General features: G+C 28.4%; 1 protein-coding gene across 1 annotated transcript in view; it reads left to right on the forward strand.

Moving 5' to 3' along the window:
* LOC131683273 (uncharacterized) overlaps positions 1–23665 on the forward strand; it is a 625702-nt gene that overhangs the window by 186562 nt on the left and 415475 nt on the right. The window lies entirely within an intron of this gene.

Here is a 23665-nt window from a genome sequence, read left to right on the forward strand (position 1 = left end):
ATACAATAAAGTCAGTTTGTTTGTTAACTACATTTTCGTCTCTAATTTTGACAAGAACACCATTTTAGATAATATAACAATCTCCAACACAAAATTGACAGCTGAAAGTTTTTTACATAATCATTTGGAGAAGACGAAAATGTAGTTAACAACAAAACTGACTCTATTACATTTACTGCACTCAGAATTTTATTTATGATTGATAGCATACTTTTCTATCCGCCTCTCATTTCTTCTGCTGTAAATTTTATGCATTGGACACATTCGGTCTATCCACTCATTGAATGCTTACTAGAATGAATATACCATGAAAATGCATAAAATTACAACAGAAGAAAAGAGACGGGAATAGAAAGTATGCTAACAATGCATATTTTTGTTTCTCAGTGTCAGTGCTGTAAATTTTCAATTCATTCGTTTGAAATTGAGCAAACAAAATAATTCAATTTGCCATGGCAACCACAGTATTCATTCAACATTTATCGCTCTCTTAGCTGATTTGACAGATGGAAATATTTCATTCATTTGTGTTATGCTTCGCATTAACAGTGTCATTTATTCGGATGAATTAGGTTTAACGCGCACATTGCTATTTGACATTATCAATTGAGAATATCAGTTACGCGTTTGATCAGATGAACGACTCAATCGAAATTTTCGTTTAAAAATGAACAGTGGAAAAAGAAAAAAATGTGGATGCTAAAAATTTTTCCGAAAAAGCAATTTATTCTAAAAGATGGTGAACGGGCTTTTTGTCGGATTGATGGAAATGATTGTACGTACAATCAGTCTGAGTTAGATGTCGGAAACTCCATTCGGCATTTTCGATCAAGGCACTCAAATCTAGCGGTAGAACATGGTTTAATGAGTGATAAATCAATTCAAACGGAAAAACCTCGGAATATTGCCAAGAAATCCGTGGCGGTCGATAAACAGCTATTAGTTGGCTCGGCAGTAAAACTCGTTGCTTACCATCATCTTCCACTGTCTTGTTTCCAGTGGGAAGGCTTGAGGCCAGGGATGCCAACGGTACCGATAAACTACATTTTTTTCGATATATTTACATTTGCACAAGCCGTACAGCCCGCTACAGCGACGCATCACTACAGCTCTTGCCAGAACAGTAGTCAAACCGAGTACATTTTGCCGTACAGCAGTAGAATACATTTTTGTTTTGCTGCTGTACTCCGACTGCTCAGTGAGAGTGTGGCGTAGTAAAGTTTGTTCTCTCGCTTTGAACATTTTTCTCTGCATAGTCAAAGGGAGAGTCCCGCACACGAAAGCGTTGATGCCGGCCGTGGCGTAAATGAGCCGCATTCATTGTAGTCATTTTTGAATAAAAATATTAAAAAGATTGAAAATATTAAAAAATGTAAAATAAGGAAAGCGAAGCTGTACCGCTCGCGTCTGGTGGCTGTACTGGGGACAGTAGTTTTCTGTCATGTTACTGCTTTACACACAGGCAGCCGTACAGCGCTGGGCGTCCTGCACTAGCGAATGACAGCAGCATCGAGAGAGAAATGAGAATGTAGGCAGAAAAATTACAGCCGTGGAAAAGGTAGGCATTTTGCATCCTTGCTTGAGGCAGTTGCTAGACCCGTTGTCCGCAGCTGTTGGGATAACATGGAACCGGCATAATGTTACGGGGCATGTGGAGAAAGCAGCCGCTCAAATGCGGCCAACCATGTCCACCGAGATGAAAACAAAATTGCTAAGTCTAATGATCGACTCCGCATCTCGGTTGAATCATCATGTCCTCGGGATTGGTGTGCAATTTACTATTGGACACAAGATCGTTACAAGGACTTTAGGTGAGTTTCACTAAATTAACATTATTTCTCGGTGATTGTAGCAAACTTTTTTGAAGGCATGATTGAAATAAAAGATCGTCAAACTGCTAGCTTCTTAAAATCAAAAATACTTGAGCTGTTGGCTCGATACTGCATCAAATTGAACCAGATATTTGCTATCACCGTCGACAATGGTGCGAACATGCTCGCCTGCGTAAGACATCTGAAAGATGAGTTTGAGAAGTCAATGATAACAATGTTGCCTGAAGATGACGATGAATTCACTAACAAAATTGCCGAGGACGTGGTTGACAAAATGTCATTGATGTCATTGATAAAAGTCATCCTATGGTAAAACAAGTAACGAAGATTGCCAAACGATGTAAAAATGTGAAATACAAAACAAACTTTGACTGCCACAAAGCAACATATCCTCCAGTATGATGTCAAACTCGATTGGGCGGAATATTTAAAATGCTAAAAAATTTTAATGAAAAAAAGTTTCTTTATTCAGTTGGAACAGGAGTTCCCCGAGCTCGGTAAGTTTAATTTAATAATGCTAATATTTATAATTGCTTTAAAAATCTTGCCGGTATAATACTATAACGTGAGATTAAAGCAGTTTGCTCACGAGGTCACAAGCAACAGGCAACATGTGTCCGCCACATGTTGCCTCGAATATTCACTATACATTTTGTTCCACCTGTTCACATGCGGCAACATAACAAGACACGCCACGCTTTGACAAAAGTTTGTCGCTTGTAATGTTGCCTGAAAATATTCAGCCTGAATATTTGCTAGGCCACTTTTTCTGTGCACGGTTGCTGTCTTTGGGAGGGCGGATGCATTTTATCCGCAAGATGTCGCAGCATGCCAATTATCGAAACAAGGTAGAGACATCAAACCGTAAACAAACTTTGTTCATGACGTCATTTTGTTTGATGCATATGTTTTCCCGTAAGTTTGAAGAGAACGGAATGGGTAATAATATATTTAGTTTAGTTTTTTTGTAATTCAATAATTCAATAATTCAATAATTCATTAATTCAATAATTCAATAATTCAATAATTCAATAATTCAATGATTCAATAATTCAATAATTCAATAATTCAATAATTCAATAATTCAATAATTCAATAATTCAATAATTCAATAATTCAATAATTCAATAATTCAATAATTCAATAATTCAATAATTCAATAATTCAATAATTCAATAATTCAATAATTCAATAATTCAATAATTCAATAATTCAATAATTCAATAATTCAATAATTCAATAATTCAATAATTCAATAATTCAATAATTCAATAATTCAATAATTCAATAATTCAATAATTCAATAATTCAATAATTCAATAATTCAATAATTCAATAATTCAATAATTCAATAATTCAATAATTCAATAATTCAATAATTCAATAATTCAATAATTCAATAATTCAATAATTCAATAATTCAATAATTCAATAATTCAATAATTCAATAATTCAATAATTCAATAATTCAATAATTCAATAATTCAATAATTCAATAATTCAATAATTCAATAATTCAATAATTCAATAATTCAATAATTCAATAATTCAATAATTCAATAATTCAATAATTCAATAATTCAATAATTCAATAATTCAATAATTCAATAATTCAATAATTCAATAATTCAATAATTCAATAATTCAATAATTCAATAATTCAATAATTCAATAATTCAATAATTCAATAATTCAATAATTCAATAATTCAATAATTCAATAATTCAATAATTCAATAAATCAATAATTCAATAATTCAATAATTCAATAATTCAATAATTCAATAATTCAATAATTCAATAATTCAATAATTCAATAATCCAATAATTCAATAATTCAATAATTCAATAAATCAATAATTCAATAATTCAATAATTCAATAATTCAATAATTCAATAATTCAATAATTCAATAATTCAATAATTCAATAATTCAATAATTCAATAATTCAATAATTCAATAATTCAATAATTCAATAATTCAATAATTCAATAATTCAATAATTCAATAATTCAATAATTCAATAATTCAATAATTCAATAATTCAATAATTCAATAATTCAATAATTCAATAATTCAATAATTCAATAATTCAATAATTCAATAATTCAATAATTCAATAATTCAATAATTCAATAATTCAATAATTCAATAATTCAATAATTCAATAATTCAATAATTCAATAATTCAATAATTCAATAATTCAATAATTCAATAATTCAATAATTCAATAATTCAATAATTCAATAATTCAATAATTCAATAATTCAATAATTCAATAATTCAATAATTCAATAATTCAATAATTCAATAATTCAATAATTCAATAATTCAATAATTCAATAATTCAATAATTCAATAATTCAATAATTCAATAATTCAATAATTCAATAATTCAATAATTCAATAATTCAATTATTCAATTATTCAATAATTCAATAATTCAATAATTCAATAATTCAATAATTCAATAATTCAATAATTCAATAATTCAATAATTCAATAATTCAATAATTCAATAATTCAATAATTCAATAATTCAATAATTCAATAATTCAATAATTCAATAATTCAATAATTCAATAATTCAATAATTCAATAATTCAATAATTCAATAATTCAATAATTCAATAATTCAATAATTCAATAATTCAATAATTCAATAATTCAATAATTCAATAATTCAATAATTCAATAATTCAATAATTCAATAATTCATTAATTCAATAATTCAATAATTCAATAATTCGATAATTCAATAATTCAATAATTCAATAATTCAATAATTCAATAATTCAATAATTCGATTATTCAATAATTCAATGATTCAATAATTCAATAATTCAATAATTCAATAATTCAATAATTCAATAATTCAATAATTCAATAATTCAATAATTCAATAATTCTATAATTCAATAATTCAATAATTCAATAATTCAATAATTCAATAATTCTATAATTCAATAATTCAATAATTCAATAATTCAATAATTCAATAATTCAATAATTCAATAATTCAATAATTCAATAATTCAATAACTCAATAATTCAATAATTCAATAATTCAATAATTCAATAATTCAATAATTCAATAATTCAATAATTCAATAATTCAATAATTCAATAATTCAATAATTCAATAATTCAATAATTCAATAATTCAATAATTCAATAATTCAATAATTCAATAATTCAATAATTCAATAATTCAATAATTCAATAATTCAATAATTCAATAATTCAATAATTCAATAATTCAATAATTCAATAATTCAATAATTCAATAATTCAATAATTCAATAATTCAATAATTCAATAATTCAATAATTCAATAATTCAATAATTCAATAATTCAATAATTCAATAATTCAATAATTCAATAATTCAATAATTCAATAATTCAATAATTCAATAATTCAATAATTCAATAATTCAATAATTCAATAATTCAATAATTCAATAATTCAATAATTCAATAATTCAATAATTCAATAATTCAATAATTCAATAATTCAATAATTCAATAATTCAATAATTCAATAATTCAATAATTCAATAATTCAATAATTCAATAATTCAATAATTCAATAATTCAATAATTCAATAATTCAATAATTCAATAATTCAATAATTCAATAATTCAATAATTCAATAATTCAATAATTCAATAATTCAATAATTCAATAATTCAATAATTCAATAATTCAATAATTCAATAATTCAATAATTCAATAATTCAATAATTCAATAATTCAATAATTCAATAATTCAATAATTCAATAATTCAATAATTCAATAATTCAATAATTCAATAATTCAATAATTCAATAATTCAATAATTCAATAATTCAATAATTCAATAATTCAATAATTCAATAATTCAATAATTCAATAATTCAATAATTCAATAATTCAATAATTCAATAATTCAATAATTCAATAATTCAATAATTCAGTAATTCAAAAATTCAATAATTCAATAATTCAATAATTCAATAATTCAATAATTCAATAATTCAATAATTCAATAATTCAATAATTCAATAATTCAATAATTCAATAATTCAATAATTCAATAATTCAATAATTCAATAATTCAATAATTCAATAATTCAATAATTCAATAATTCAATAATTCAATAATTCAATAATTCAATAATTCAATAATTCAATAATTCAATAATTCAATAATTCAATAATTCAATAATTCAATAATTCAATAATTCAATAATTCAATAATTCAATAATTCAATAATTCAATAATTCAATAATTCAATAATTCAATAATTCAATAATTCAATAATTCAATAATTCAATAATTCAATAATTCAATAATTCAATAATTCAATAATTCAATAATTCAATAATTCAATAATTCAATAATTCAATAATTCAATAATTCAATAATTCAATAATTCAATAATTCAATAATTCAATAATTCAATAATTCAATAATTCAATAAATCAATAATTCAATAATTCAATAATTCAATAATTCAATAATTCAATAATTCAATAATTCAATAATTCAATAATTCAATAATTCAATAATTCAATAATTCAATAATTCAATAATTCAATAATTCAATAATTCAATAATTCAATAATTCAATAATTCAATAATTCAATAATTAAATAATTCAATAATTCAATAATTCAATAATTCAATAATTCAATAATTCAATAATTCAATAATCCAATAATTCAATAATTCAATAATTCAATAATTCAATAATTCAATTATTCAATATTTCAATAATTCAATAATTCAATAATTCAATAATTCAATAATTCAATAATTCAATAATTCAATAATTCAATAATTCAATAATTCAATAATTCAATAATTCAATAATTCAATAATTCAATAATTCAATAATTCAATAATTCAATAATTCAATAATTCAATAATTCAATAATTCAATAATTCAATAATTCAATAATTCAATAATTCAATAATTCAATAATTCAATAATTCAATAATTCAATAATTCAATAATTCAATAATTCAATAATTCAATAATTCAATAATTCAATAATTCAATAATTCAATAATTCAATAATTCAATAATTCAATAATTCAATAATTCAATAATTCAATAATTCAATAATTCAATAATTCAATAATTCAATAATTCAATAATTCAATAATTCAATAATTCAATAATTCAATAATTCAATAATTCAATAATTCAATAATTCAATAATTCAATAATTCAATAATTCAATAATTCAATAATTCAATAATTCAATAATTCAATAATTCAATAATTCAATAATTCAATAATTCAATAATTCAATAATTCAATAATTCAATAATTCAATAATTCAATAATTCAATAATTCAATAATTCAATAATTCAATAATTCAATAATTCAATAATTCAATAATTCAATAATTCAATAATTCAATAATTCAATAATTCAATAATTCAATAATTCAATAATTCAATAATTCAATAATTCAATAATTCAATAATTCAATAATTCAATAATTCAATAATTCAATAATTCAATAATTCAATAATTCAATAATTCAATAATTCAATAATTCAATAATTCAATAATTCAATAATTCAATAATTCAATAATTCAATAATTCAATAATTCAATAATTCAATAATTCAATAATTCAATAATTCAATAATTCAATAATTCAATAATTCAATAATTCAATAATTCAATAATTCAATAATTCAATAATTCAATAATTCAATAATTCAATAATTCAATAATTCAATAATTCAATAATTCAATAATTCAATAATTCAATAATTCAATAATTCAATAATTCAATAATTCAATAATTCAATAATTCAATAATTCAATAATTCAATAATTCAATAATTCAATAATTCAATAATTCAATAATTCAATAATTCAATAATTCAATAATTCAATAATTCAATAATTCAATAATTCAATAATTCAATAATTCAATAATTCAATAATTCAATAATTCAATAATTCAATAATTCAATAATTCAATAATTCAATAATTCAATAATTCAATAATTCAATAATTCAATAATTTAATAATTCAATAATTCAATAATTCAATAATTCAATAATTCAATAATTCAACAATTCAATAATTCAATAATTCAAAAATTCAATAATTCAATAATTCAATAATTCAAAAATTCAATTATTCAATAATTCAAAAATTCAATAATTCAATAATTCAATAATTCAATAATTCAATAATTCAATAATTCAATAATTCAATAATTCAATAATTCAATAATTCAATAATTCAATAATTCAATAATTCAATAATTCAATAATTCAATAATTCAATAATTCTATGATTCAATAATTCAATAATTCAATAATTCAATAATTCAATAATTCAATAATTCAATAATTCAATAATTCAATAATTCAATAATTCAATAATTCAATAATTCAATAATTCAATAATTCAATAATTCAATAATTCAATAATTCAATAATTCAATAATTCAATAATTCAATAATTCAATAATTCAATAATTCAATAATTCAATAATTCAATAATTCAATAATTCAATAATTCAATAATTCAATAATTCAATAATTCAATAATTCAATAATTCAATAATTCAATAATTCAATAATTCAATAATTCAATAATTCAATAATTCAATTATTCAATAATTCAATAATTCAATAATTCAATAATTCAATAATTCAATAATTCAATAATTCAATAATTCAATAATTCAATAATTCAATAATTCAATAATTCAATAATTCAATAATTCAATAATTCAATAACTCAATAATTCAATAATTCAATAATTCAATAATTCAATAATTCAATAATTCAATAATTCAATAATTCAATAATTCAATAATTCAATAATTCAATAATTCAATAATTCAATGATTCAATAATTCAATAATTCAATAATTCAATAATTCAATAATTCAATAATTCAATAATTCAATAATTGAATATTTCAATAATTCAATAATTCAATAATTCAGTAATTCAGTAATTCAATAATTCAATAATTCAATAATTCAAATATTCTAGAATTAAAGAATTCAAACATTAAAAATGCAGGTAAATGTGATATTAATTATAATAAATGCTAGTACGCGGTAGGCTGAACATGTACTTTTAATTTGAGACAAAGTTTATGGAAACTAGAGATGTGCGCCACGCCGCCGCCGCGCCGCTCCGACGATCGCATGTCAAAATAGTAAGCACATTGGCGTGACGCCGGCGCGCCGCCGATTTTTACCTGAAATCGGCGGCGCGGCACGCACCTCTAATGGAAACCGGTTCAGATATTTCTTAGAAACCAAAGTACATACAATTATTTCTGGAATTTTGCTACAGCCTCTCAGGCTTCCGGAACTACCAGAGATGGTTAAGGGGAACCCGGGGCTATTCGGACCTACCTCAGCAAATCGCCGTTTTAGGTGGATAGATGTGAAAGCATTAATCGGTTAAAGGTCCTAATTGTTAGTTTGAAACCTCAGTTACATTTTGGTGCCATAACAGTTTGCACCACTCCATGGCAGCGCTAGGCGACGATTTGCAAAACTACGTTTTCCATCCTTTTACAATGTAGGGGTAACTCGAATCTTCCTACGGGAAAATTTAGCTTGCCTTTTTTATAATTTTATTTTCAATGGAATTATGTTTACCTATGAAATATTTATTAGAGAAACTCCTAAAGAAACAAAAAAAAATTGCAACAAAAACTTAATCAGGTTAGCCACAGCTGTCGATTGGCGCATCATGTATTTTCTTTGCTGTGGCGTATGCAATCGTATGCGTAGCCGCAAGCCGCAGAACGGTGGTTGATGGAATAGGGGGCCCGAATAGCCCCGTACGCTCATTTCGCAAAAAAAGTGGTGAGCGTTTTGAAAATATCTGTGTTTTCACCCAAACAAAAATCATTCCATAAAATAGGAGCCTAAAGCTTTCCAAACCACTTTCCTGTTATTTTGGTTTTCACTTTTATTTGTTGCTTTAATCACGGTATTACCATCATAATGATTTTTGTTTTGAGGAGTCTTACAATTTTTTGAGAAATCGAGGGGGTCCGAATTACCCCCATAGTCTTAACAGCCCCGGGTCTCCCAATAATAAGAATGTGCATCGGTTACCTAAAAAAAATATTTCAAATAAGTTAGTAACCATTTGGAAACAATTTTAAGACAAGCTAAGTAAAGCCTGCTCGAATATAATTTAACAATAGTGTTTACCCTACAAACGATCATTAAACAATAAATATTATGGTTATTAGGGGAGAGTGGGTACGCTTGATTCCACTTTTGTTTTTTACTCATAACTTTTTAATGAAATAAAAATTTCAATTGCAAAATTTGCCAACTTGTAGGCAATTCGAATTGTAAGAGCTGTGAATATTGTGTAAATCGGAAAACTATGTCCTGCCACTAATATAAACAGTTTTGAAAATCATGCCATAACGAGGTTTTTGTAAAAACGTGTGGTAACTTGATCCCTCGACTACTAGGGCTAAAGAAACAAAGCCCACTAAGACCTATGGATACGAAAGTTCAGCTAACCACCTATCCTGACAAATTCAATAATAAGCCTACCTTTTTAGATGCACGACAAGCTTTAACCACAGTAGAAAGTCAAGACAAGTATTTGCGGTAAATCAATGCTGTTTAACTGGCTTTTTTCAACCTTTAATAATTTATACAATCATTTGTTCACGGAAAAAACATTTTAGTTCAATTAATAGTACCAGGTATGATATGAAAATGATGTTTTTCTAATTATATATATATATATATATATATATATATATATATATATATATATATATATATATATATATATATATATATATATATATATATATATATATATATATATATATATATATATATATATATATATATATACATATATATATATATATATATATATATATATATATATATATATATATATATATATATATATATATATATATATATATATATATATATATATATATATATATATATATATATATATATGTATATATATATATATATATATATATAAGTTAAAAACTTATTATATAATTTTAAATTTTAAAAAATTTATTCACTACTAGCTTATTTGATAGTCACACTGGAACTGAACAATAATGTTCCCTAACGGCCTATATATAACTTCAGCCAGGCGATGCAACCAGCTGCGCTTCTCAGAACACCTGTTGTTGTTACTGTTTTCCTTAGAGCGCGCATGTTGTCGTCTAGCCCTGCTTCTAGTTAATTATCGCATGTTGTCGTCTGGGAACGATGCGTGTGAACCAGCTAACTCCTCCCTTCTTAAATAACTTTGCCATCAAAGTTTTTAATGCTTCTTTCTGATACCGGCATATTGATGTACTGATTGAGTTCCTTGAATCTTTCGATAGACAAATCTGGAAATGGTGCATTTGGAAGAGTCTCTGAAGTGGAGAAATTCGATGAAACTTTTGGAGTAGGTATCTCAATTGGGGCGGATGGTGATACATTGACATCTACGGTTGTTTTATTATATCTCCATGATAGTATGTACACAGTAATAATTGCCATAGAAATAACCAATATTCCAATACTGAATGATCCTATTATGTTAAGTTTCCATTTGAAGGAATCATTTTGTAAATAGACATGTTGTAGTATCTTTCTATGCTTCAATGTCAAGTTTCCCAAAAATTCTGGTGGTGGTATATCCACTAAATTTGTTTCGAAGACAGTTAATCCAGTAGTTGGTCTGTATGATTTACTACTAACTTCCATTACCAAATTGGTATAGCGACTGTTATCTAATTCTAGTTCACATTTTTCGAACTGAATTAGATATGATCCATTCAGTTGTTGAGTGACATTGCTGCAATTAGATTTAAGTGTCACATTCACATTATTTAACAGTATCCAGTCATCATTAATTCTTTTGATGATTCCTTTTGAATACGTTTTCTCGTAAGAACAGTTGGCATGCTTGATCCGTACCAAATTAGAAATACATTCATTCGGGGATTTTAAATTATTAGATTCGCAAATATAATTGTCGAGTTCATTTGCGCATTTTTCGGTTGATTCGTAGATATGTGTTCCATTGGTAAGAATATAATTGGATCTAACCAGCACTTGTTTTTGATTTTGGACAACTGAATCAATATATTCGTAATCGTAGGTCTGCTCAGATAGTTGGGGGACTTTAATCATATATATAACATGAGTTGAGTTCATTGAAACCTGAGCATTTGATTTTGATAATAATTGCTCGAACGATTTTACAGTAATTTTATGCTCTTCCAAATATTTTCTGATCTTTTCAAAATCCTTAGTATTTAAAATTCTGCTGCTTGGTATTCCATGTTTAGCTAATAATATAGCATCTTCAATCATCTCAATATAACGTTGGACGGTATCGATGTTTAATATGGCAGTAAGAAGGTTTATTTCGATGACATGCTGTTGTTGAGATTTGTTATCCAATTCCAAAAGATGATTTGCGAGCTGCATTGTATGTTGTATTCTGGAATTGATGGCTGCATTGATGAGAACTTGTCGATTATTTTCTTCAATAACATTATTCATTGTACTATTTATAATTCGTAAATCTTCCGCATCTGGCGTACCTGCTATCCATTTTAAAGCAGTACCTATACTGTTCCATCGTTTATTAAAACGTTTTTCTTCAGGACAAATTTTCAAATAGGTTTGATACAGGAAATAATGTTTAGTTTGCAATAATTTATATAATGGACTATTGATTGTTCTGTTGTTCAAAAATATGGAAAAGGTATCTATTATTGATTTAAAATGTTGGATTTCAATTGGATTTATAATCCTTATATATCCTAAATTGATTGTTGCTTGTCCTAGTGGTACAATGGCTATTGGATTTCTATTTAAATCATGAATTTTGATAGCAGCTTGTGCTATTGAGACGAACAATCTGAAATGTAATAAAAAGTTAATCAGTTTTGAACAATTTTCTTAAATTTGATTTATGTATTTTTCTTCCATTTGTATCTATAATAAAAGTTCTGTGGTTCTCTCTTATTTGGATTTTTTTATATCGTGGTTCTCTTTTTGAAATTGAATTATTTTTTTCATAGGCGAAACTTGATTCTGGAAAATCAATATACATTGGTTCACTAATCTTATTATCTTTTTTATGATACAGTTCGATTACTCTATCTAAATTTTTTTGTTTTTGTCTTGCAAAATCTGGTATGCTTAAATTATCACTATTAATACCTGTATATAGATTTTTTGGAGTATCTTTAGTAAATGAATGAATACTATTGTTATATTTATGTACTGCAATTTGTATTGCATCGTTAATTGGTAAATCTGAATTTGTATTTCTTGAGCATCTCAATATTTCTCGAATAGTTGAATGTGCTCTTTCAACTTGTCCATTTGTTTCGGAATGATTCACAGGAGTTTTAAAAATTTGTATTCCTAAATTTTTTATTTGTTGCTCAATGATTTCTGATGTAAAAGTTCTCTCATTATCAATTACTATCATACTGGGTACATCCCAATCATATAACAAATCAACTAGTGGGCCTTGTATGTCAACGATTGATCTTGATTTAATTGGTTTAACTTTCAAAAATTTAGATAACTTATCAATTGATGTCAAAAATGAATTGTTTTGATTATAAACAAAAATATCGATGTGTATAATTTCACCTGGATAATTTGGGATAGGTGTTTTTACTGGAAGATCTTTTTGTGGTTTTCGATCATATTTTTCAATTTTGCAAATCTCACAATTTTTTATAAACTGCCTAACTTTTTTATTCATTTTTGGAAAATAACATATTTTTAATAATTGCCCAATATTTTCGACAGCATTTCTATGTGCATATTCATGAGTTTTTCTAATGTGTCGAATTTGCTCATTTTCATCAATTAGGGTGATGTGCCTATTATGGCAGTAGAGCCTATTGTGATCCTATTTCGTACCCCTTGGTTTCGAACCAAGCATATGAGATAATGACAATATCGATTTGGCTAAAACAGGTGTGCAAAAAAAGCTCAAGTTATATTCTTTATTTGTTGTGCACATACGTATTCAGAACTATCCACTAAATCCAACTTTTAATTAAAACAAAATCACCTTATTGAAATATCTGCTGATCCGCCTCACTCGCGTAGTGAACCGAAACCGGACGCAACGGCGCTTAGCAAAATAAACACTTTCGAGCCAGCATTTACCGCCTCATATCTCGTTATTCCGGCACAAATATATTAAATATTGCACTGATACATACCTTTATTTTAGCTGGAGAACCTTTTTACGATTATTTCACTTTAAAAGCACTCGTCAAACACTAGAATAGGCCTAGTGTTATAATAGGATAAAACTAAATACGGGGGTTCCTATTATTGGTATGTTTTGCTGATACACTACCACAATCAAAACCAACTTTTTGCATCCATCATACAGAAAAGAATCACCAGTGCGGCCAAACCAAAACATGAACTTGAAAACATAATGTTATGCAATTTCAGGTATAAGTAATCAATTATTTCAAGTTATTCAACTAATTGTTGATCGCAGATATTTTATTTTCATTTGCACATACAATTTGGATCGGGAGGAAGTAATGTGTGATGTGAACTTTATATTCCAGTTGTTAACTTTCGCATGGTTATTTCCTGCATGCGCAGTTCTGGGCGCTCTTCTACTAACAGCTGATGAGTTTCTTTCGTGTGCGTAATGTTTACGTTTGTTTTGATCGGCTGAAAAAAGCAGAATAATTCGTTTTACAAATCACGCGTTGGCGTCCATGATCTGGATACCTAGTTAGAATCGACGCAAATGAAATATGAGGCATTGCGTTTCAACTAGATTGTTTTTCGATGAGGTGGAAATCGGCACACCCATGAGGCGATAATTGGAACGTTCAGGTGGGAATAGATGCACAGAATAGAACATTTATTTTCATTTATGCTGAAAATTGAGACAATTCTGCCAAATAAGCATTATACAGATGTTTAAGAAACAGTACACTGATACTTTATTCTGAAAAAGGTTATAGGTAATATGGCTTCTTTTTAAGTTATTCAAAAAATAGTGCGATCCTCTCCATAATGGTGCCAAAATAGGCTCATCACCCTATATCTTCAACCATTCTTTGAGAGAATCTGGCTTTCATTCTAGTTGGATCATAGGTATTTTTATAAATTTCTTGAATTAAACCCATTACTGGTTCAGTTGTCATGATTCCGTTTAAAATATTTGGCAAAAGGAATTCTTTTAATTTTTAAGATAGAAATTCGACAGTAAAATTTCTTTCTGTAAAAGTATGCCTTTTATGTGTTCCGAAATAAGTTGTAAATGAATAATTAGAGCTAGTGCCAATTTTAAATATTAATTGATTTTTGAAAACATTGATGGGTGATTCTGTTGAAGGGATATAACAATTGTCATCATTATCCGATGAATGTAACGTTGGTGTTAGAGAGTTAATTTGTGGTGAAGTTGCAGGAAGCTTTACTCTAGATAAAGCATCTGCAACAACATTTGCGCTTCCTTTTTTGTAGAACATTTCATAATCATGTTCTTCAATATAAGCCTTCCATCTTTTTAATTTTGCATTTACATTTTTGGGAGATATTGCGAAAGTCAGAGGCATGTGGTCTGTATAAATTAAAATTTTTGCTCCATAAATAAAATTTCGAAGTGTATTCAATGCCCAAACTATTGCCAACATTTCTTTTTCATTAGTTGCATAATTTTCTTCTGTTTTTGAAAGTGTTCGTGAAATGAATGTAATTGGTCGCTCTCCATTATCTGTTTTTTGGGATAAAACTGCTCCTAGTGCTTTATTTGAAGCATCCGTTGTTAAAATAAACGGTTCATCGAAATTTGGAAAAATAAGAACATCATTTGAAGACAAAATACTTTTCAATATGTCGAAAGCTTTTGTAGCTTCATCATTAAAATTAACAGGAAAATTTCTGGATTCATTTTTTGAAATACGGCGATGGCCATCCTCCCCTCTTAATAACATTGTAAGCGGTTTTGCAAGTTTTGCATAGTCTTTTATAAATCGTCGATAATATCCTGATAAACCTAAAAACATACGAAGTTCTTTTAAATTGGTGGGCTGAGGATAATTTTTAATTGCTTCAACTTTTTTGGGATTTGGCATTAATCCATTCTGGGATACAATAAATCCTAAAAATTCTACATCAGTTTTGAAGAATTGACATTTATCTGGTTGGATACGAAAATTTGATTTTCTGAGTACTTCAAAAATTGTTGTAATATTTGTAATATGTTCGTCAAGAGTTTTACCAATAATTATTATATCATCAATATATACATAACAAATTTTTCCGATGTATTCTCTGAGAACATCATCCATAACCCTTTGAAAAATACTGGGAGCATTCTTCAAACCAAATGGCATTCGAACAAATTCATATTTGCCATTATTTATTGAAAAAGCAGTTTTTTCTATATCTTTTTCTAACATTGGAATTTGATGAAAGCCTGAAGCTAAATCGAGAGTAGTAAAATATTTATTCCTACCTAGATTAGCTAAAACAGAGGAAGTATCTGGAATAGGATAACGATCACTTATTGTTTTAATGTTGAGTTTTCTAAAATCAACAACAAGACGAAATTTTTTTATATTTGAAACGTCCATTTTTTTTGGAACTATCCAAATTGGAGAATTATAAGGTGATTTAGATGGTCTTATGATACCATCATCTAATAATTTTTTAATTTGTTTTTCGACTTCTGTCTTTAATGCTTGGGGATAGGGATAAGATTTGGAATAAATGGGATTGTCATCAATAGTTTGGATCTCAGCTTTAACTCTTGTTGTGAAGGATAATTTTTCGTCCGGTGGTTGGAACAAATCCTGAAAAATAGATATTAAGTTAATCAATTTTGTTTTTTCTGTTGGAATTAAATGTTCATCTTGTATATGGATCTTGTTAACCTCTTGAAGTCGATCTTGTTAACCTCTTGAAGTCTTTTAGAGTGTCGTGCCCAATAATTGCATCAAATGTTCTGAGTTTATCCATATGGAAGAATTTAACATTTATATTAGAACATGGTTTAAATATTGGTGCTTGGGAATATTTAGTAATTTGTATATCTCCTGCAACAGATGATACGAAGAATGGTTTTTCTACATCACGTGAGGTATTTGCAAATTTTGGATGAATGAAATTTTTGTTTGATCCTGTATCGACTAGAAATTTTAAAGGAGTTTCTTTATTACCATAATATAGAAAATATGGTAATGATGAATTTATTCTAAAAAAATCAATTCGGCTGAATTTTCATCAATTTCTGTGTTATCGTGCTCTTGATATTCAAGGCCACTGGTGTATCTTTCAAAAGAAATTCCATTATTGCAACTTTCTTCTGTTAAATATGGAATCTGTTCAAAATATTGATTTATATCAGGATCTGCATCGTAATTTTCATTTGTCTCTAGATGAAACTGTTATGACTGATGATAATTTTGAGGTCTATTTGCATAGTTAATATGGCGAGACCTAATAGACTGATCAACTTCCATCGGTTCTGGTTTTGGTAAAAATGGATTTTTCGTTTGAGGTTTAATCTGTGGAATCAAATTTGAAGGAGGTTTAAAATATTGTTGGGGAAATTGTTGAGGAAATTGTTGAGGTGGTTTCGGAAACATTCGTTGAGGAAATTGTTGTGATGGTTTAAAATACGTTTGTTGAGGATTTTGTTGTCTAAACTGATATCCTTGGTTAATATTTTTTGGTGGCGCGAAAATTCTTGGAGGAATTTGCGGGGGTTTATAAAATTGATATTGTGGATTTACTTTAGGTGGAATTTTTGGAGGACCTGATGAAAATGCATCAATATATTTTGGTTTGATCATATTTTTCCTATATTCAATATTTTGATACGTAATGCAATAAGCATATGCGTTTGCTAAAGATTCAGGATCATGATTTTTCAAAAACTTTCCCACGTCTCCATCGAGACCACGAATAAATGCGTCAATTGCCTTTCTATTATACATATCTAACATTGCACGTGAAGCTTCTGGATGTGTATATTCAGGGCAAGTTTTGATTTGTCCAGCAATAAGAGATAAAAATTTATTAATATCATCGAAGTAAACATCTAGAGGTCTACCTCTCTGTATACAATTCATTAGTTGGTAATCCAAGGTGTTTAAGTCTCTTTTTTCACCGTAATACGTCAAAAGGGTTTTTTTAATTAAATGCCAATTGATGTTGACATTTGAATTGACTAAAGCGTTGTTTGCCTCTCCTTTTATTTTTCTTCGAATGCATTTTGCTCAACCGTACTTTGCTCTGAGGGTTGGTATGCTTTTACTAAATTGTCGACGTCCCTAACCCAATTGCTCAATTCATCTGATTTACCATCAAAAGTTGGTATATCTTTAATTAGATCTGGTAACTTTTCAATTACTGATGGATCGGCAATTGATCCATCAGGACTTTGGTATGTTAAAACCGGATCACTATAATCTATTTCAGCCGAAGAAGCATTTACCGCTTCTAACACTGACAAACGAGCCAAAATTTCCACAATTTGTGATGAATTATTTGGTGCTGTCATATTTTTAATCTTTAGATTTTTGAAACTATCAATTAAACTTTCGACCTCAATTTTTAAGACACAAATGAATCACTTTTTTAATTTATCACTGCTCAATCACTTTTCCTTATTTAATTAGTATTAAATTACTAACTAGTTAAATCTTTTGTATCGATTTTGTTGGCTATTTTCGGCAAATTTGAGATTTTCTCAAATTTGCCGAAAATAGCCAACAAAATCGATACAGTAGAACCTTGCGGCAATTAAAACATAGTAACAATAGTTAAATCTTTATTGATATACAAATTGAAAATATTTAAAGATACTTACAATATACTCTTTATCATCCTAACTTCCAACTTCTATCAGGGGAAGTGCGGTTGCTATCCTTTATCGGGGCAATCACGTCTTGGGGTCAGGCACCAGAGTGACGTTCAATCCTTCCCGTGAAGTGACGGGATCCCTTTTTTCCGTTGCCGAGTTTTTAGCTGCCAATGGTGACTCGGGGCGTCCTTCTTCACAGCTGCTAGATGCGGTCAGATGGAACTTGTTTTCACTTTCACTGCACTGTAACGTCGTGACTAAGAAAACTTTTCACTCTGGTCCCTATTCGGGCGCCAGTTAAAAACTTATTATATAATTTTAAATTTTAAAAAATTTATTCACTACTAGCTTATTTGATAGTCACACTGGAACTGAACAATAATGTTCCCTAACGGCCTATATATAACTTCAGCCAGGCGATGCAACCAGCTGCGCTTCTCAGAACACCTGTTGTTGTTACTGTTTTCTTTAGAGCGCGCATGTTGTCGTCTAGCCCTGCTTCTAGTTAATTATCGCATGTTGTCGTCTGGGAACGATGCGTGTGAACCAGCTAACTTATATATATATATATATATATATATATATATATATATATATATATATATATATATATATATATATATATATATATATATATATATATATATATATATATATATATATATATATATATATATATATATATATATATATATATATATATATATATATATATATATATATATATATATATATATATATATATATATATATATATATATATATATATATATATATATATATATATATATATATATATATTTCGGAAGTGTTTGAGAGAACTAATGATAGGGATCAAGCATACCCATTGTTACAGGGATCAAAGGTACCTGTTGTATGAGGTGAACAAAATTTAATTTTTTTGCATGTGGAGTGAAACTCTTTATTCGAAAAAGTGTTTTTCTAGGCAACTGCCCTTCGACAGTAATCATACTTGAAAATATTAATAAATAATTAGTTCGACAATCTCATACAACCATTCAAAAAATTTGTGAAAAAATCTTCGAGATGGATTGAAACACATATTTTCTAAAATATTATACAATTTTTCAAAACCAAATGTAGTATCTCAGATTTGTTTTTTAAACATTTTAAACGACCAAATACTTCATTTTCTTTTTATATTGTGATAACTTTATGCGTATAGAATAGAAGTGATGGCCAGGGAATCAAATATCCCCAAGGATCAAGTGTCCTCACTCTCCCCTACTGTTTGACGCATAGCTCTTCCAGTAGCTTTACAGTAGAATTTCAGGCGATAGATAATTTTACTAAGCTACAAATATGAAACAAAAAATAAAATTATATTTCGCTGTTTCCGAGAAACAATATGAAAAATAGATTATTTTTTAATGTCAAAACACATTCATTCCTATTGCACTGTAAGTTGAATTTACATTGAAATTAGCTATAGAAACGTTAAAATTTGTTGATTTTTGTATTGTAGCATAACATTAGACTTTACTGTGAAATATTGTGTTGTTTCAGTAGCAGAGACCGGGGCTAGTTGGCAGTGTTTTCAGTTGTCACTTTTTACCGCTTTAACCCTTTATAAGGTCCAGAGTTCAGAACTATTAATTAATGTTATATTTATGAAAACACGGTTCTTCCACTTTGTTTAGAATATATTTACATTTATTTCGTAATAAAAATTGTTTTGAAAAAGATGGTAATATAGTTGCCACCACCCGGCAAAAACGCGTCACGATACTCTATTTCTGAAGCAAAGCATAGCTTATGCTAGCTGCCATCATGCCAGTTTTTTGTAATCATTTTTATAATTGCTAGTTTAAATATTTATACCTCCTCCTTTATGTAATAAAGTATCTACACCAATTGTCAACGCATATTTATTTGAAACTTTACACAAGATTTTAAATAACTTTCGTTCTAGACTATACGTCTGTAATCCGAGGTCTCATTATTCAATTCGTTTGAAATATATTAAACATTGGCAACTATACTGCCGCCTTTTTAAATTCAATTTATTTTTTTCTTTCTTATTTTTGCCACCTATAAACTAAGATTTTGGACAAAAATAGCTTACTTATAGGGTTTAGAACATTTTTTTCAAAATTGTGCAAATTTTATTATCGTTTTTCAAAAAACTCTTCACCAATTTCAAAGTTATCATTCTATCTTAATGAAAAGCAATAAGAAGAGTTACCTAGCTCATAACAAATTTCCTATGATTATATCACTTATCACCTCATATTCCTGTGTTATGAACGAAACGAAAAGGTGGCAATATAGTTGTCACCGCCTTATAAAGGGTTAATTTAGGTAAACCGTGCAAAATAGAACACGCTGCATAAAAGAGCAGACTGTTGGCAACATCTCTGAATTTAATTGGAATGCTTGTGGCATTGTTTTTGTTTTTACATAAACAAATATATGACGCGGAAAACCAACCAACTTACCCCGACCCCGGGTTAAGTTGGCGGTATCTATGGGGCTTTTGCGATACGCCAGGAAATTCAATTACGTCAAGGGTCCTTATGGAACATGCTGAACGCCTTTTCAATAAAACTGTATATTAACCGACTTTTGCCATTATATTTCAGTCTGAATACACCGGCATTGTGACTTCGATGCGTTTGTGGATAAGTGTAATATCCGTACGGATACTGAAAGCCGCACTATTGAAAAATGTAATCATTTGTCACCTTGATAACACAAAATGATAAAAAAAAAATTAAGAAAATTTACTTAATATGCTCGAAAACACAACATCGCCCACAACTTATACAAATAAAAATGTTATGAAACATAAACACATTGGAAAATGTTTTTCACATTACTTGAGGTACACAACGAGAGACAGTGCTATATGGCGAATGGAAGCGGAGAAAAGTGGGCTTCGCCAACTTACCCCAGCCGCCAACTATCCCGGGCTCCCCTACTGTTACAGCAAAAAATATGGCTTTGTTATTGTTATTGTGTCGTGGATGGGACTCAAAGATACGACGAGGGGCTTTTGAGGCAAGTGTCCTCTGAACCACCAGACCAGTGTGGTTCCGATCAAAGAGAATAGTGAAAGAGACGAAGAGTGAAAATCAGTCAAAACGGCAACACTCTCTTTATGATGATTTCAACACTAGAATTTTGGCAACCGCTTCCACAGGCAGCACTTTAAATGACTCCTATTATATTCTGAAAACAAACGTTATGTCGATCGTTGGATTTGTTTATCAAACGATGTGCATTTCGAAACAAAGAGATGAAATAATTCTAAAGCTTGTTTTTATTCATACATATACTCTAGAATGGACCTTACACAATCACGATTGAACTAAATTCTGACGAAAATCAAATTTCTTTTTTGATAGATGTACAATACTTATCTCCTCCAACTCAGGCATGAGTAATGTTTATTTACATTGCACGATTGGTCTGCTCAATAAGGTATTTTTGGCTTCACACTATTCGTCTCTTTCCCTATTCTCTTTGGTTCCGATTTATAAAACAGCAAGCATTACTGAACTTCACCTTTTGTTTCGACTATTCGTATTTGCAGCCAATCTATACAATGGAAATATATCATGCGAACCCACTCAACAAGCCGTAGATCCGGACCGGAAGTCGGATCGGGATAGCGATCTATGGGGATGCAACAGCTTTCATTTGAGACTAAGTTTGGTCAAATCTGTTTAGATCTCCGAAAAACCGATGTGACTGCTATTCTGGATGTGGATACATTCACCGGGGCTTCCGGAATCGTCGCTGGTGGCCAATGAGACGAAAGAGACTTTCAATGTCACTTAGCACCTTGAGCTACAAATCAAAGCAATTAGGCCTAGGGGCAGATCACTTGTGATGCATTTTTAAAAATCAGCGAAATTAAATGCATTTATTTCCATCAAAATAGAAATTCATAGTGTATTTTGCGTTGCGTGCAATGTTGTTTGCGTTAGGTGTAAGACGTCAAAACCCTACAGAAATACTAGCCCTACATTTAACAAAACGTCGAACAAAGTGGATCAGCGTAGGACGTTTGTTAAACAAACTTTTCTGCGAGGGAGTGCAAAGCTGATGCAAAAATGGAAATTAAATGCATTTTTTCTAATTTGATGCAAATTTGTTATACATTCTTAGAGTGATGCGGCCCCTAGAATTAGGCTCACATTTTAAATATAAATTTCTCCTCTTTAAATCGGGAACCAAAAGTCGGATCCATAAAAAACATCAGTAGCAGCCGATGGGAATGTTGTACCTTTCATTTGAGACGAACTGTGTGAAAATCGGTTCCACCCAGCGATGCCAGATGTGAAGACATGTCTTCATTTTGAAGACATTTGAAAGGCTGTGAAGACGGGTTTTTCATTTTGAAGACAATTTTTTTTTCGGTTGTCTGACCGATTTCTGGTAGAATTCTGGCTCAAAATCTGAAACCGATTCAGAATCCTGGTCGGTGAAGACAAATGAAGACATTTTTTCATGAAATGCGAAGACATTTGAAAAATAGGCCTGGTATCCCTGGTTCCACCATCTCCGAGAAAAGTAGGTGGCTTTTTTGTAACATACGGTTACTGCTCCCTAATTCATCTTAGCTCCTCTATTAATCCCACCCATTTGAACACATTAGTAAGAGCAGTATCTGCTATCTCTATTCAACGCATTGTCTCAAGTGAAGGGATGAATAAGTTTATGTTTTAATCGACTTTTCGCTTCGCATAAACGCGAGCATTTTACATTTTCCTGGCAAAAATTTTAACTGTGTTGCTTCTTAGGAACGAAGCAAAGATGATGATACCTATTTAAGCGCAATCTAGCTACTCTAAGGGCCGTTTTCTTCACTCTCGCTTAGCGCTTAAGCCAGGTTTAAACGTACTGGTGAGCCTGGTTTAAAAGTTAAGCGAGGGTCCAATTTATTATTTTGCGGTAAAGAAATTTATGTTTAGTTAAAACTACGCAACTTTCTAGTGTATT

This window comes from Topomyia yanbarensis, chromosome 2 (genome assembly GCF_030247195.1).
Source record: "Topomyia yanbarensis strain Yona2022 chromosome 2, ASM3024719v1, whole genome shotgun sequence".
Taxonomy (NCBI): Eukaryota; Metazoa; Arthropoda; class Insecta; order Diptera; family Culicidae; genus Topomyia; species Topomyia yanbarensis.